The sequence below is a fragment of the Dreissena polymorpha genome, chromosome 15 (assembly GCF_020536995.1).
Source record: "Dreissena polymorpha isolate Duluth1 chromosome 15, UMN_Dpol_1.0, whole genome shotgun sequence".
Lineage (NCBI taxonomy): Eukaryota > Metazoa > Mollusca > Bivalvia > Myida > Dreissenidae > Dreissena > Dreissena polymorpha.
The window spans coordinates 25,034,524-25,049,677 of NC_068369.1; the positions used below are offsets into that span (position 1 = coordinate 25,034,524).

At 39.2% G+C, this 15,154-nt stretch overlaps 1 protein-coding gene across 1 annotated transcript in view; it reads right to left on the reverse strand.

Annotated features, from left to right (window-relative positions):
• Window positions 1–8,686: 8,686 nt before the first annotated feature.
• The window catches only part of LOC127859464 (KAT8 regulatory NSL complex subunit 1-like), a 38,245-nt gene continuing 31,777 nt past the window's right edge, over window positions 8,687–15,154 (reverse strand). Inside the window, exon 10 of the mRNA XM_052396853.1 lies at window positions 8,687–9,897. The gene's annotated coding sequence lies outside the window, so the exon portion shown is untranslated. The remainder of the gene's footprint in view (window positions 9,898–15,154) is intronic.

Below are 15,154 nucleotides of genomic sequence, written 5' to 3' on the forward strand. Positions count from 1 at the left end.
CCTTCAGTAGTCAATTCCAGTCGACGTCATAAGCGTTACTCTGTAAGTAGTCGATTCCAGTCGACTTCCAATCCGTTACGCTGTAAGTAGTCGATTCCAGTCGCTTTGACAGGCGTTACGCTGTACGTAGTCGCGACGTCAGTCAGCTTCTTACAGAGCGGATATGTGGCGTAGTTGTAACAAACTAGCGCCAGAACTAAATGTGACAGGTTTGAGCCCATCTCAACTCTAACCTTCTAACTCGTCTTTTACACGAGTCATTGAACCGAGGTGCAGCATACTATGTGCTTCACATCGAGATATTTAAGACACAGGGTTGTCCTTGGAACGGAAAATCTCCTGAATCTGGCATCATCCCACATGAACTTACAAACATGATCCCTGTGCGGCGACATCCCAACAGTCATCCGTTACGCAGTCGCAACATCAAACATTTGGGAATATACATTTTTTATGATAACATATATTATTAATATTCCAAAGATGTAAACTCTTTTGAAGAAAAGCATCGAGTGTAATAGCAATAATATTAACAATACACTAATACAAGTAATGTATGACCCGACGATATCCATTAATTTACAAGCAATACAAAATATTTTTAAAATAACGAAACATAATGAAACAACTAAAACATAGTAACCTGAAATATATGTGTATTATTTAAAGTATGTATGTGTTTTGTTCTGTGAAAACTGGTCACAATGCATGTGCGTAAAGTGTCGTCCCAGATTAGCCTGTGCAGTCCGCACAGGCTAATCAGGGACGACACTTTCCGCCTAAACTTGATTTTCGGTAAGGAGGGACTTCCTTGAAACTAAAAATACCATTAAAGCTGAAAGTGTCGTCCCTGATTAGCCTGTGTGGACTGCACAGGCTAATCTGGGACGACACTTTACGCACATGAATTAAGCCCAGTTTTCTCAGAACAAGACACATATTGTTCATAAATAAAAGATGTCAACTCATAAAGTAAAGCAACGAATAACAGGTTCTTTAATTCGATGCACGAGATCGACTTTGAACATAGAATGCACGGGAAAACGGAGAAGTGAACCGAGCAGTTGTCACATTTTAGAAGTAAAACTGTATAAAATGACTTTAACGACATTATTTAATAAGCAACTAGTTTACAATATGTATAATAATAACTACCGTTATAATCCCATCGAAAAATCGTGATTTTCATTTTAAATTTAACTTAAACCATAAAACTACACAACGCCGTATAGTTTAATATTTATTTATAAACTTCATAAATTATTTTATAAATATTAATATGGCAAAGTCCCGCTACACGTCGGCACCAATGAAGTGTTCCAACTGCCTAATGCAGATAATCTCTGTAATACAGTTAAAAAATATAAAAGGAAACAATACAATTAATATACGCATATAGTAACGACCAATTCAAGATTATTTCTAAATAATTTGTCCAAAGAATTATTAAAACACACTTTCGCGTTAAAAGACGAGCTATTTTGCTGTACGTTATACTTATATAGACACAGAAACAGTATGAACTGCTTTCGTCTTCTATGTATAAGTAATATATACGCATCCGATGATGTCGAGACAAGTAGGATAAATACCTGGGACCTGTGTCCGATGTACCTTGTTCCTCCTCCTCTCTCACATCTACGACGCTGTACGGCTCGTATCCCAGGGCATTCACAAATGCCAGTTTCTGACGGAAATACAACTCCCCTGGATCTATGAGCTCTTCATGTTCCTCCTCACCATGAACAAAACATGCGGCATACACAACAATCATAACTATAGTTGTCTTCATTTTCATTGTATTTAAGTATACTAAAAATTCGTTTTGGATGCAAAATATGCTTAAACTATCGCGAACACAAACGTTCTCAATGTTATATGACCACTTGTACCTTTATCTTTCAATTGTATTATTGATCATCCATGATTGTTTAAACAATTCTATTTCGTTACACAAACAACGTAAAGCTAAGTTGATACGCAATATTAGCTGTAAAATCGTATTGAACCTGTCATCAAACATTTCAATGTAATCATGATTAAAGTTTGCATCCTATATATTTAAAAAAAAAATGTTTGTTTCATTTAAAGACGTAAATTTGAGACAATTAGCTGAGATCATTTTGTACTGTCGCCAGCGTAGCATCGCATTGTTGCCATCGTACTATCGCGTTATCGTACTGTCGTCATCGATGCTGTACTTACCTTATAAAATATTCATGTGCAAATTAAAATCAATAGTTGAAACAAGGTGTGCATACCGATGTTGATCGAACTGCTAACGCCGATTTACACGAGCGGCTGAACCAATTTATAATTTATATCTGGATGTTTCAAGCTTTGTGGTTGCCACGGCGATTGATAAATCAAGTGACACGCCACATCTTCATCTCCGAGCGTATTTTTGCAAATACAAGCCTTCGTGGGACGTTTACATTCTCGGAGTAGGGTCGCCGATAAAATTGTAAACTACGTTCGTCCTCATTTATGTATGTATGACTATATCATTAGGCTAACAATTCTTTAGACAAAAAAATCCCAGACATTAGTGTTAACTCATATTGATATAAGTAGCGATCGTTTTTAATCCACGCTGCATACATTTCTTTAAAGATATGTGTTTCTTTGTCTAAATCGTTCTTGTCTAGTTTAAAACAATTTATTTGAGCTCGAGTGCATCTGAAGTCTAAGTCTTATTGAAACTACCCCGATTTCTTTTCCTGGGTAGAACCAGTCATTGGCGTCTTTGGTGAGAGGATATCTAAGGAACGCTCATTGTATCCACGTCGCCATGACGACCTCTTGGAGTAGGTTATGCTTTTGATAAACCGATAGATATACAATTAACCCATTTATGCCTAGTGGACTCTCCCATCCTTCTTAATTTGATCAATTTATTTCCAAAATTAGGAATGTCTAGTTTATTTATTTCTATATTTAGAATATTTCTTACAGAAATTCCGTTCAGCAAACAGCGCAGACCCTGATGAGACCCTGATCTCATCTGCGTCTACTCTGTTTGCCAGGGCCTTTTTCTAGACGCTAGGCAAAAATGGGTTAAATTTAAATTGTCATAAAAGTTTAAATCATACACAAACCATTAAAAACGTTCACTTTCTAATAATGCTTTAAGGATATATCGCACAACTTTTCCGCTTAGGAAAAGAACCGAATAAAAAGGACACAAAAGCATTTGCAAGGTGGAAGAAATTGTGGCCACATCGAAATGACAATGAAGGCGAGTAAGTAAATACCCTGAAAAATGTATTTTCCGCCCCCCCATACACATACCCGCCAACACACACCCGCCCACACACACACACCCGCCCACACACACACCCGCCCACACACACACACCCGCCCATACACACACACCCGCCCACACACACCCGCCCCCACACACGCCCACACACACATGCCCACACACACCCGCCCACACACACACGCCCCCACACACCCGCACACACACACCCGCCCCCCACACACACACCACCGCCCACACACACCCGCCCACACACACACACCCGCCCACACACACCCTCCCACACACACACACACACCCGCCCACACACACCGCCCACACACACACACCCGCCCACATACACACCCGCCCACACACACACACCCGCCCACACACACCCGCCCACACACACACCCGCCCACACACACCCGCCCACACACACACACCCGCCCACATACACACCCGCCCACACACACACACCCGCCCACACACACACACCCGCCCACACACACATCCGCCCACACACACCCGCCCCCCCCCCCCACACACACACACACCCGGCCCACACACACCCGCCCACACACACACACACCCGCCCACACACACACTCATGATCACATTACCAGACTACACCAAAAGTTAATATATACTGTCAAAAACTTAGGTGGAATTTGAAGCTATGCTTTAATATTCCTCCGAACTTTAGTGAGTCAACTAAGCAAATTATGTAGGAGTGCTGGGACACACTCCGGGTCCTCACATAATGCAGACTCATGCGCAGAAGAAACAAATAAACTGGAATTGCGCACACACTGGTAAGTCTCGATGACGGACGTTGAGTGATCACAATATTAAAGGATTGAGCAATTGGTGTTCGGAGTTTGGTCTACGGTTGTATCGCGCACATCAGCAAATTGTTGACCATCGAAACCAGACAGTCATCTTATATCAACACATATAGGGAACTAATATTACATTTGAGATGCGAATCTCATTTTAAATTTCCGAAGTTTTGGCATACTAAGGGAAACAACTCTAAGCAATGCTAAAGTTGCAATTTCGCCAGTGACCTCCCCTTTTAATAGTAAATTCCAGCGACTTCTGTGTACAATGTTGCCAATGAAACTCCAGAAACTATATAAGGAGAGAAATTCTTGTTCACGTCAAATTCTTTTCTAACAGAACACCAATGATAAACATAACGTGATTAAAACTGCGAGAACCGCCTCGGAACGGTCAATTCAAAGCAATGTGAGAAACGGTAGCAATTAGATATCTTAAAATAATTGTTGATATGTACAAACAAAATTGTGGCTTTATTAACATGTACCATGTATAAGTGTACCGTGTCACAGTAGTGACGAATACCCAATGACATCGTATGTATGAATATGAGCCGCGATCTTACACAGCTGGGCTCAATGCTTGTGTGTAAAGTGTCATCATAAGTTAAGCATGTTCAGTCCGCACAGGCTTATCAGGGACGACACTTTTCGCCGTCACTGAGTTTTCGTTTAGAATAGACCTCCTTTAAACGGAAAATTTGATTTAAAAAGCGGAACGTGTCGAACCAGATTAGCCTGTGTGTGATATGAGAAAATTAACGCGCATGCATTAAGCTCAGTTTTCTCAGAACGCGGTTTATATGAAGCAAGATGTAACTATAACAAATTTGAAACTGGGTAAAGGCCATTTTTGCACCCCAGGGTCATTAAGAGAGCCACAGTACACTTATACATCTGATATTAAATCGCAGGGTATTTTATTTTCAGATGAAGTGTTGTGTAAGTTATTTTGCTATCTAAGTCTATACAATCTAATTGACACCCCCCGTTGGGTGTGACAAATTTAACCCCCAGGGTCATGATTTGAAGAAACAACATGTAAGTAATGGGACAATATACCAACTTGGACACGTCTGGATATTATAGTTACATAGATTAATATATGTGTATTTGAGGCAATAACGTAGACACGAAATGGCGGACGTCCCTGGGGATTCCAGGATATCACACGCACACACACACACACACACACACACACACGCACGCACGCACGCACGCACGCACGCACGCACGCACGCACGCACGCACCACACACACACACACACACACACACACACACACACACACACACACACACACACACACACACAGACACACACACAGACACACACACTACACCTTCTATTTCGTATAGGATGGATATCAATGTGCATCCTAGGCGAAAACGCTTCTCATTTTATAAAATTCTTCGATATCATTTCATCGACATTGAATGTCAAAATATTTTATGATAACAGTCAATATTGTTTCAGTGAGAATGAATGTCAAAGTATTATATAACAACCGTAAATTTAAAAGAATTGCTTAAACAAAATTATTCATAGTACATTAAATGCAATCCAAAATGAAAATGTAGTGTGCAATTCATCAAAAACAAAACTCAGTTTTCAATATACATACTTTTTGGTTCAGTGAAAGTTCTAACAACTCAGCTACGACGTGCGATACTTGGTTTAATGCCGTATGCGTTCAGCGCAGATCCAAACCAGCATCCGCGAACGTAAGGAGCAGATGTATCAGACAGCAAAGGACGTCCTAGAATACACGCGTGCAAGTCGGGGCCGCCTTAAAGTCAACAGCTGAAGAGGCAGATAAGTAAAACCTGACCTAAAACCAACCAATACCATAACTCCATAGAAATTTGAACCATCTGTCAATGGCATTCCACAATCGTTGCTAGGGAAGATAGAAGACGCTGCAAAGGCCGTGAAGTCACTTACCAGGAATCATAAGGCAGAGAAACGACTAGTGATGTTGAAGAGAGATCATAGCATCAAGAAAATCGTCCGGTCAAAGTTTGTAACCGAGGAGAAGCCAGCTCGACCGATAGATTCTGTTATTCAACGAGTTCTGGACAGCTACCAGTCCTGCATTGCTCAAGGGGATGTGGAGCCGCATATCCAGCTGTGTACATCTATATGTGTCTTTTTCTGAGAAAACTGGGCATAATGCATATGCGAAAAGTGCCGTGCCAGATTAGCCTGTGCAGTTCGCACAGGCTAACCAGGAACGACACTTTCCGCTTGTATGGAATTTTTCGTTTAAATGAAATCTCTTCTTAGCAAAAATCCAGTTTAGGCGGAAAGTGTCGTCCCTGAATAGCCTGTGCGGACTGCACAGGCTAATCTGGGACGACACTTTACGCACATGCATTATGCTCAGTTTTCTCAGAACAAGACACATATATAGGTGGTTCCCGAGTGGCTCATGGTCACCATACAGAAGGGCCGCGTCCTCAAAATGGACCGAAATACTGACATTAAGAACCTCACTGACAAGATCACCAACATTGTCAAGGGCAAGCAGTGATGAAAGCTACTTAGGATCGGGCCTGTAGACTGACAACAAGGTAAAATCCATTGTAGAGTCTATCTTTTAAGACAAGCCCGGTGGGAATCAATGATGAAAATATCAATGAGCAGTTTTTTTGTTTTTTTTTTTGGGGGGGGGGGCAATATTTTTAGTTTGAGACTTTTTACGAGTTTTTTTTAGCCATTGAATCATGTATTTTGTATATGGACATCTGATAGCCCTGCAGGGTTATAATGTGTTTCTTATTTAATCATGAACAAAGAATATATAGAAAGGTGCAGCTTGATGACAATCTTAATAAAACAGGTTTAGCGATTTATAGACTTGCGGAATTTTCAAGTAAAACTTGTGGCTTGAATACAAAAATCATTGAGTGGGTTATATACCATACCATAGTTGTGTAACTGTTACAAACAAGTGTGTGTGTAATTAAGAATCTAGTTTTGCAAATGTAAATGGTCTCTGCTCTGTGAAAAGGGGCTTTAATGCACGTGCGTCTCAGGGACGACACTTTCCGCTTATGTGATATTTTTCTTTGCAAGAAAGTCTCTTAGCAAGAATCAAGTTTGACGAAAAGTGTCGTCCCTGATTAGCCTGTGCGGACTGCATATGCTAATCTGGAACGACACTTAACGCACATGCATTAAACCCCTTTTTCCCAGAACACGGCCATATTCTGCCGATACTGTATTGGAATCAAGAGTAACAAGGTTAATCCTTGAGAGGTTCTTGCACATTTTCTGTTAGAGGTTATGGTTAATAAGAATGTGTCTAGCTCCAAATATTTTCTTATGTCTTAATCTACTTTTATGGTTAGTCTGATATCTTTGCAGATGGTACATAATGTTCCAAATGCGGAGTAAATCGGTTGGTTTAAGCAATATGTGTTATGTTATCGCTGCTAGAAAACATCCTATCCTATTACAGCATGTGGAATATTTCTTTTATAATATGTATATGTTTGTATCATATATTAGCATTTCTAACAAAATATTTAATTTATGCCCTTTTGAACTAACCGCAGCTTTATGCTTTATCTTGATGTCGAGATCATGGTATAGATGCGCTGATACCTCCTGCTAAAGTCACATACGTTTTCGTGGTTTGATTGGTGACCGTAGCGTTGTGGATGACACGCGCTTCTCACCTATACGACCCGGTTCAATCCCCGCTCCGGCGCACGACAGCTGTTAGTAGTCGCCCACCCGGACAGGTTTGGTTTACCCCTGATACTTCGCGTTTCCATCACAGAACAAGAAAACACCAACTTGAATATCTTGTACGGAAAATAACAAAATAGCTGGATAGTGCAGCTATAATTCGCCCGAACTTACGAGTCTTATCAAGATACAAGACTAGGGGTCCTGACATCATGCAGCCTCAGGCACGGAAATACCTCAACCTTCGAAAAACACGTGCTCTAATTTGCGGACAGGGTAGCTCCTGACCAGACTGGGCAGGCCACATTTATTTTCACACGAATTTTTTTATGAGTGCATCAGACCAAATATGTGTTGGGAAAAAAGGGTCTTTTTATAAACGCTGCGTAAAAACCACTTCTTTAAAAACAAGAGCATCGCATAACGGGTGCCACGCTCGGCTGCGTAAGCTTGTCAGAATTTATTTTTAGAGGTCATTGACCTTGACCTTTGACCTAGTGACCCAAAAATGGGTGTGGCGTGTAGAACTCACCAAGGTGCATCTACATATGAAGTTTCAAAGTTGAAGGTGGAAGAACTTTGATTTTAGAGCCAATGTTAAAAACCTTAACAAACCTTGACACGGACGGCGGACAGGACGAGCTGGCTATTACCTCGGGTTTTCTCCGAAAACAGCCGAGCTAATAACGTTTCCCACCGCCTTTAAATGTGGTTATTAGGTTTGAATGACGTGAGACATTTGGTGCATCACATGTGCATGTGTTTACTGTTCAAATATCTCGTCAGATATTGTGTATGAAAGCACCTAAATATTCGTCAGACTTGAACTTGTTATCTTATTCTTCCGACTGTCTGACAGGTTTGGCGGAGTCTGAAACCTTGGGTAATACACAACAAGTGCTTGGAACTTATTTTCAGCATTTAATTGCACTGTATAATAGAATATAGTTTCAGAGATTATTTCATAACAAATGGGCGGCTTTAGCAAAATTTGACACTGATCAGCTTGTTTGTCCATATTGCCTAACAGTGTCTGCAACAACTAGCGCCTCGTTCTTCTCGTTCTTGGAAACTGCGTGATGCATGTGTGTTAAATGCCATCCCAGATGAGCCTGTACAGTCTGCACAGGCTAATAATTGAGGATACTTTCCGCCTCCACTGGAATTTCGTTTAGAAGAGACTTCCGTTAAACTGACATTTCAATAAAAGCAGAAAGTGTTCTCCCTGATTAGCCGAGGCAGACTGCACAGGCCAATCTGGGACGACATTTCCTGCACATGCATTAGTTGTTTTTCACAAGACGCGCATCATAGGTAGTGTAAGTGGTAATTTCTTGCATATGTTGTATAAGTGGTAATTTCTTGTACAAATTTGTCTAAAAAACTATGATACAAGCTGAACAATATGGACATTTTGTTTCGCCACCCTTTTATGAAGAATGCTATGGCATAATTACAGAAATTCTGTAACACAGGATTACAGGGACTTAAACATGATTGGTAACTTATATATTCAACAATTAAAACTAACAAGTATATAGACAAAAAGAAAACTTCGAAACAAAAATTGAAGCCCATTTGACCAAATGAAATTCTGCCAGTTAGTCGTTTTGTTATTCCATCTATTAAATCTAAGCACAGAATTTAGAAATAACATTATTCTAGAATACTAAATGTTGGAATGATATATTGATAACATGAGATAAACGTGAATTAGTCTTTAAAAAAGACTTGTAAGTTGTAACTAAGCAAAAGCAAAGGCATTTTGATTGTGGTAGCTTCATTAAACATCAATATGTTTTAAAATTTATACAGTATCTATTCTCCAAATTTTTTTTTTAATGGTTTCATCTTAAAATCCACATCAAATGTTCTGGGCTTTGAATATAAATGCCACAGCAAACATATTACAGAAAATACACTTAAAATGTTAATCAAAAATTATATATGTAATTAACAGAATATGCAACAAAAATATGCAATACTTCTTTTTTTAAAGACATTTAACAGTAAACAATATTATGGTTAATAAAAGTAAGTATAATGTGTAATAATAGCACTTGTTTTCTTGTTTGTTCACAGAGAATAATTATTATAACACTAGAGAACACAAGTAAACCTCTCTCTGGGAATACCGGGCTTATTAAATGAGCATAGTGATGTTCGAGATACATGTGCAGTACGCACAGCCTAATCAGGTATGACACTTTCTGTCTTCACTGTATTTATCCTCTGAAGAGAAAAAAAAATGTATTAAAGTCGAAGATGTCATCCCTGATTTGCCTTTGCAGACTGGACAGGCTGATTTGAGAAGACACTTAACGCACTTTCATTAAGCCCGGTTTTCCCAGAAACCGGTTCATACAGTAAAGTAAAGGCTACAACCAAAAGGAAAATGCATACAAATTATGAAAACTTAAGGCTGCATTTACACCAACTACATGTACATGCTACATGGTTGTTTAAAATGGATTTGAATTGGTGAGTGCAATTGGTCAAAAAGATCTTTTCATTCATTATTAAAAGTAATTCAAAGCATGGCATAAAAACTCCAACCATTAATTTAAGCTTCCATTTTCACAAGATGCTAATTATAAATGAGAATATCAATCTAACCACACACAGAGTACTCTTATTTATAAACCAATAATATCTGGAATGTTGTAGAATATATTTCTTCTGCATGTAATGTTCAAACTTCATTGAACTCTGAAAATATAGTAGGACTACAAGTTGTTCTTTCAAATACATGCAGTCCTGTCAGGAGCTACCATGTCCACCATAAAAGTGTATGCACAGGCTGGTTTGGAACGACGTCGAACATATGTGGCCTAAGACCCATTTTCACATGACTCTGGTCATATCTGTTTTTTTCCAAACATAGAAGTTTGTTCAATGCATGACCAATGATATAAGCAAGACTATCACTGGAATGACACAGGCTCTTAATTAACTTCAATCAAACAAGGGATCTTTAAAAATTGTGATTGTTTGTTTGAATGCGCTCATTTTTACTTTTTTTACATAATTATATTAAACAACAAAGTTACACAGACCAGAACTACATAGCATCATGTACATATGAACAGATGTTCTCTTTATATTTTTTTCAATGATTGACAATTAAAAATAACGTACAAAACGTTGAAAAGAAACACAAATTGTCAACAAAAATTGACACATTAAATCCTTGGAACGGAAAATCTCCTGAATCTGGCACTATCCCACATGAACTTACAAACATGATCCCTGTGCGGCGACATCACAACAGTCATCCGTTACGCAGTCGCAACATCAAACATTTGGGAATATACATTTTTTATGATAACATATATCATTAATATTCCAAAGATGTAAACTCTTTTGAAGAAAAGCATCGAGTGTAATAGCAATAATATTAACAATACACTAATACAAGTAATGTATGACCCGACGATATCCATTAATTTACAAGCAATACAAAATATTTTTAAAATAACGAAACATAATGAAACTACTAAAACATAATAATCTGAAATATATGTGTATTATTTAAAGTATATATGTGTCTTGTTCTGTGAAAGCTGGTCATAATGCATGTGCGTATAGTGTCGTCCCAGATTAGCCTGTGCAGTCCGCACACTTTAAGCACATGAATTAAGCCCAGTTTTCTCAGAACAAGACACATATTGTTCATAAATAAAAGATGTCAACTCATAAAATAAAGCAACGAATAACAGGTTCTATAATTCGATGCACGAGATCGACTTTGAACATAGAATGCACGGGAAAAGGGAGAAGTGAACCGAGCATTAGGCACATTTTAGAAGTGAAACTGTATAGATTAACTAAATCTATTTTGCCTATAATATCCTTAACGACATAATTTAATAAGCAACTAGTTTACAATATGTATTATAATAACTACCGTTATAATCCCATCGAAAAATCGTGATTTTCATTTAAAATTAACTTTAACCATAAAACTACACAACACCGTATAGTTTAATATTTATTTATAAACTTCATAAATTATTTTATAATAAAAACGATTGTAACAATCACGTGCAAAATGTGTTTGTTTTTTCTTAAATTTGACATATACTGCAGCACAGAAATATTGCACGGTAAATGTAGACACTTAATATGGCAAAGTCCCGCTACACGTCGGCACCAATGAATTGTTCCAACTGCCTAATGTAGATGATCTCTGTAATACAGTTAAAAAATATAAAAGGAAACAATACAATTAATACACGCATGTAACGATCAATTCATGTTTATGTCTAAATAATGTGTCCAAAGAATTATTAAAACACACTTTCGCGTTAAAAGACGAGCTATTTTGCTGTGCGTTATACTTATATAGACACAGAAACAGTATGAACTGCTTTCGTCTTCTATGTATAAGTAATATATACGCAACCGATGATGTCGAGACAAGTAGGATAAATACCTGGGACCTGTGTCCGATGTACCTTTGTCCTCCTCCTCTCTCATATCTACGACGCTGTACGGCTCGTATCCCAGGGCATTCACAAATTCCAGTTTCTGACGGAAATACAACTCCCCTGGATCTATGAGGCCTTCATGTTCCTCCTAACCATGAACAAAACATGCGGCATACACAACAAGCATAACTATAGTTGTCTTCATTTTCATTGTATTTAAGTATGCTAAAAATTCGTTTTGGATGCAAAATATGCTTAAACTATCGCGAACGCAAACGTTATCAATGTTATATGACCACTTGGACCTTTATCTTTCAATAGTATTATTGATCATCCATGATTGTTTAAACAATTCTATTTCGTTACACAAACAACGTAAAGCTAAGTTGATAAGCAATATTAGCTGTAAAATCGTATTGAACTTTCATCAAACATTTAAATGCAATCATGATTAAAGTTTGCATCCTATATATTTAAAAAAAGTTTGTTTCATTTAAAGACGTAAATTTGAGACAATTAGTTGAGGTCATTTTGTACTGTTTCCAGCGTAGCATCGCATTGTTGCCATCGTACTATCGCGTTATCGTACTGTCGTCATCGATGCTGTACTTACCTTATACAATATTCATGTGCAAATTAAAATCAATAGTTGAAACAAGGTGTGCATAACGACCATATACCGATGTTGATCGAACTGCTAACGCCGATTTACACGAGTGGCTGAACCAATTTATAATTTATATCTGGATGGTTCAAGCTTTGTGGTTGCCACGGCGATTGATAAATCAAGTGACACGCCACATCTTCATCTCCGAGCGTATTTTTGCAAATACAAGCCTTCGTGGGACGTTTACATTCTCGGAGTAGGGTCGCCGATAAAATTGTAAACTACGTTCGTCCTCATTTTAATGTATGACTATATCATTAGGCTAACAATTCTTTAGACAAAAAATCCCAGACATTAGTGCTAACTCATATTTATATACTGTAAGTAGCGATTGTTTTGAATCCACGCTGCATACATTTCTTTAAAGATATGTGTGTTTTTTTATAAATCGTTCTTGTCTAGTTTAAAACAATTTATTTGAGCTCGAGTGCATCTGAAGTCTAAGTCTTATTGAAACTACCCCGATTTCTTTTCCTGGGTAGAACCAGTCATTGGCGTCTTTGGTGAAAGGATATCTAAGGAACGCTCATTGTATCCACCTCGCCATGACGACCTCTTGGAGTAGGTTATGCTTTTGATAAACTGATAGATATACAATTAACCCATTTATGCCTAGTGGACTCTCCCATCCTTCTTAATTTGATCAATCTATTTCCAAAATTAGGAATGTCTAGTTTATTTATTTCTATATTTAGAATATTTCTTACAGAAATTCCGTTCAGCAAACAGCGCAGACCCTAATGAGACGCCGCATTATGCGGCTTCTCATCTGCGTCTACGCTGTTTGCCAAGGCCTTTTTCTAGACGGTAGGCATAAATGGGTTAAATTTAAATTGTCATAAAAGTTTAAATCATACACAAACCAATAAAAACGTTCACTTTCTAAGGATGCTTTAAGGATATATCGCACAACTTTTCCGCTTAGGAAAAGAACCGAATAAAAAGGACACAAAGACATTTTCAAGGTGGAAGAAATTGTGACCACATCGAAATGACAATGAATGCGAGTAAGCAAATACCTTGAAAAATGTATTTTCCGCCCCCCCCCCCACACCCGCCCACACACACACCCGCCCACAAACACACCCGCCCACAAACACACACCCGCCCACACACACACACCCGCCCCCCAACACAAACACGCCCGCCCACACACACCCGCCCACACACACACACCCGCCCACACACACACACCCGCCCCCCCACACACACACGCCCGCCCACACACACCCGCCCACACACACACATCCGCCCACACACACACACCCGCCCCCCACACACACACGCCCACCCACACACACCCGCCCACACACACACACACCACCGCCCACACACACACACCCGCCCACATACACACCCGCCCCCCCACACACACCCGACCCCCCCCCACACACACACCCGCCCACACACACCCGCCCACACACACCCGCCCCACAAACACACACCACCGCCCCCACACACACACCCGCCCACATACACACCCGCCCCCACACACACACACCCGCCCACACACACACAAACCCGCCCACACACACACTCATGATCACATTACCAGACTACACCAAAAGTTAATATAATTATACTGTCAAAAACTTAGGTGGAATTTGCAGCTATACTTTAATATTCCTCCGAACTTTAGTGAGTCTACTAAGCAAATTAGGTAGGAGTGCTGGGACACACTCCGGGTCCTCACAATATGCAGACTCATGCGCTGAAGAAACAAATAAACTGGAAATGCGCACACACAGTTAAGTCTCGAGGACGGACGTTGAGTGATCACAATATTACAGGATTGAGCAATTGGTGCTCGAAGTTTGGTCTAGGGTTGTATCGCGCACATCAGCAAATTGTTGACCATCGAAACCAGACCGTCATCTTATATCAACACATATAGGGAACTAAAATTACATTTCAGATGCGAACCTCATTTTAAATTTCCGAAGTTTTGGCATACTAAGGGAAACAACTCTAAGCAATGCTAAAGTTGCAATTTCGCCAGTGACCTCCCCTTTTGATAGTAAATTCCAGCGACTTCTGTGTACAATGTAGCCAATGAAACCCCAGAAACTATATAAGGAGAGAAATTCTTGTTCACGTCAAATTCTTTTCTAACAGAAAACCAATGATAAACATAAAATGATTAAAACTGCGAGAACCGCCTCGGAACGGTCAATTCAAAGCAATGTGAGAAACGGTAACATTTAGATATCTTAAAATAATTGTTGATATGTACAAACAAAATTATTGTGGCTTTATTAACATGTACCATGTATAAGTGT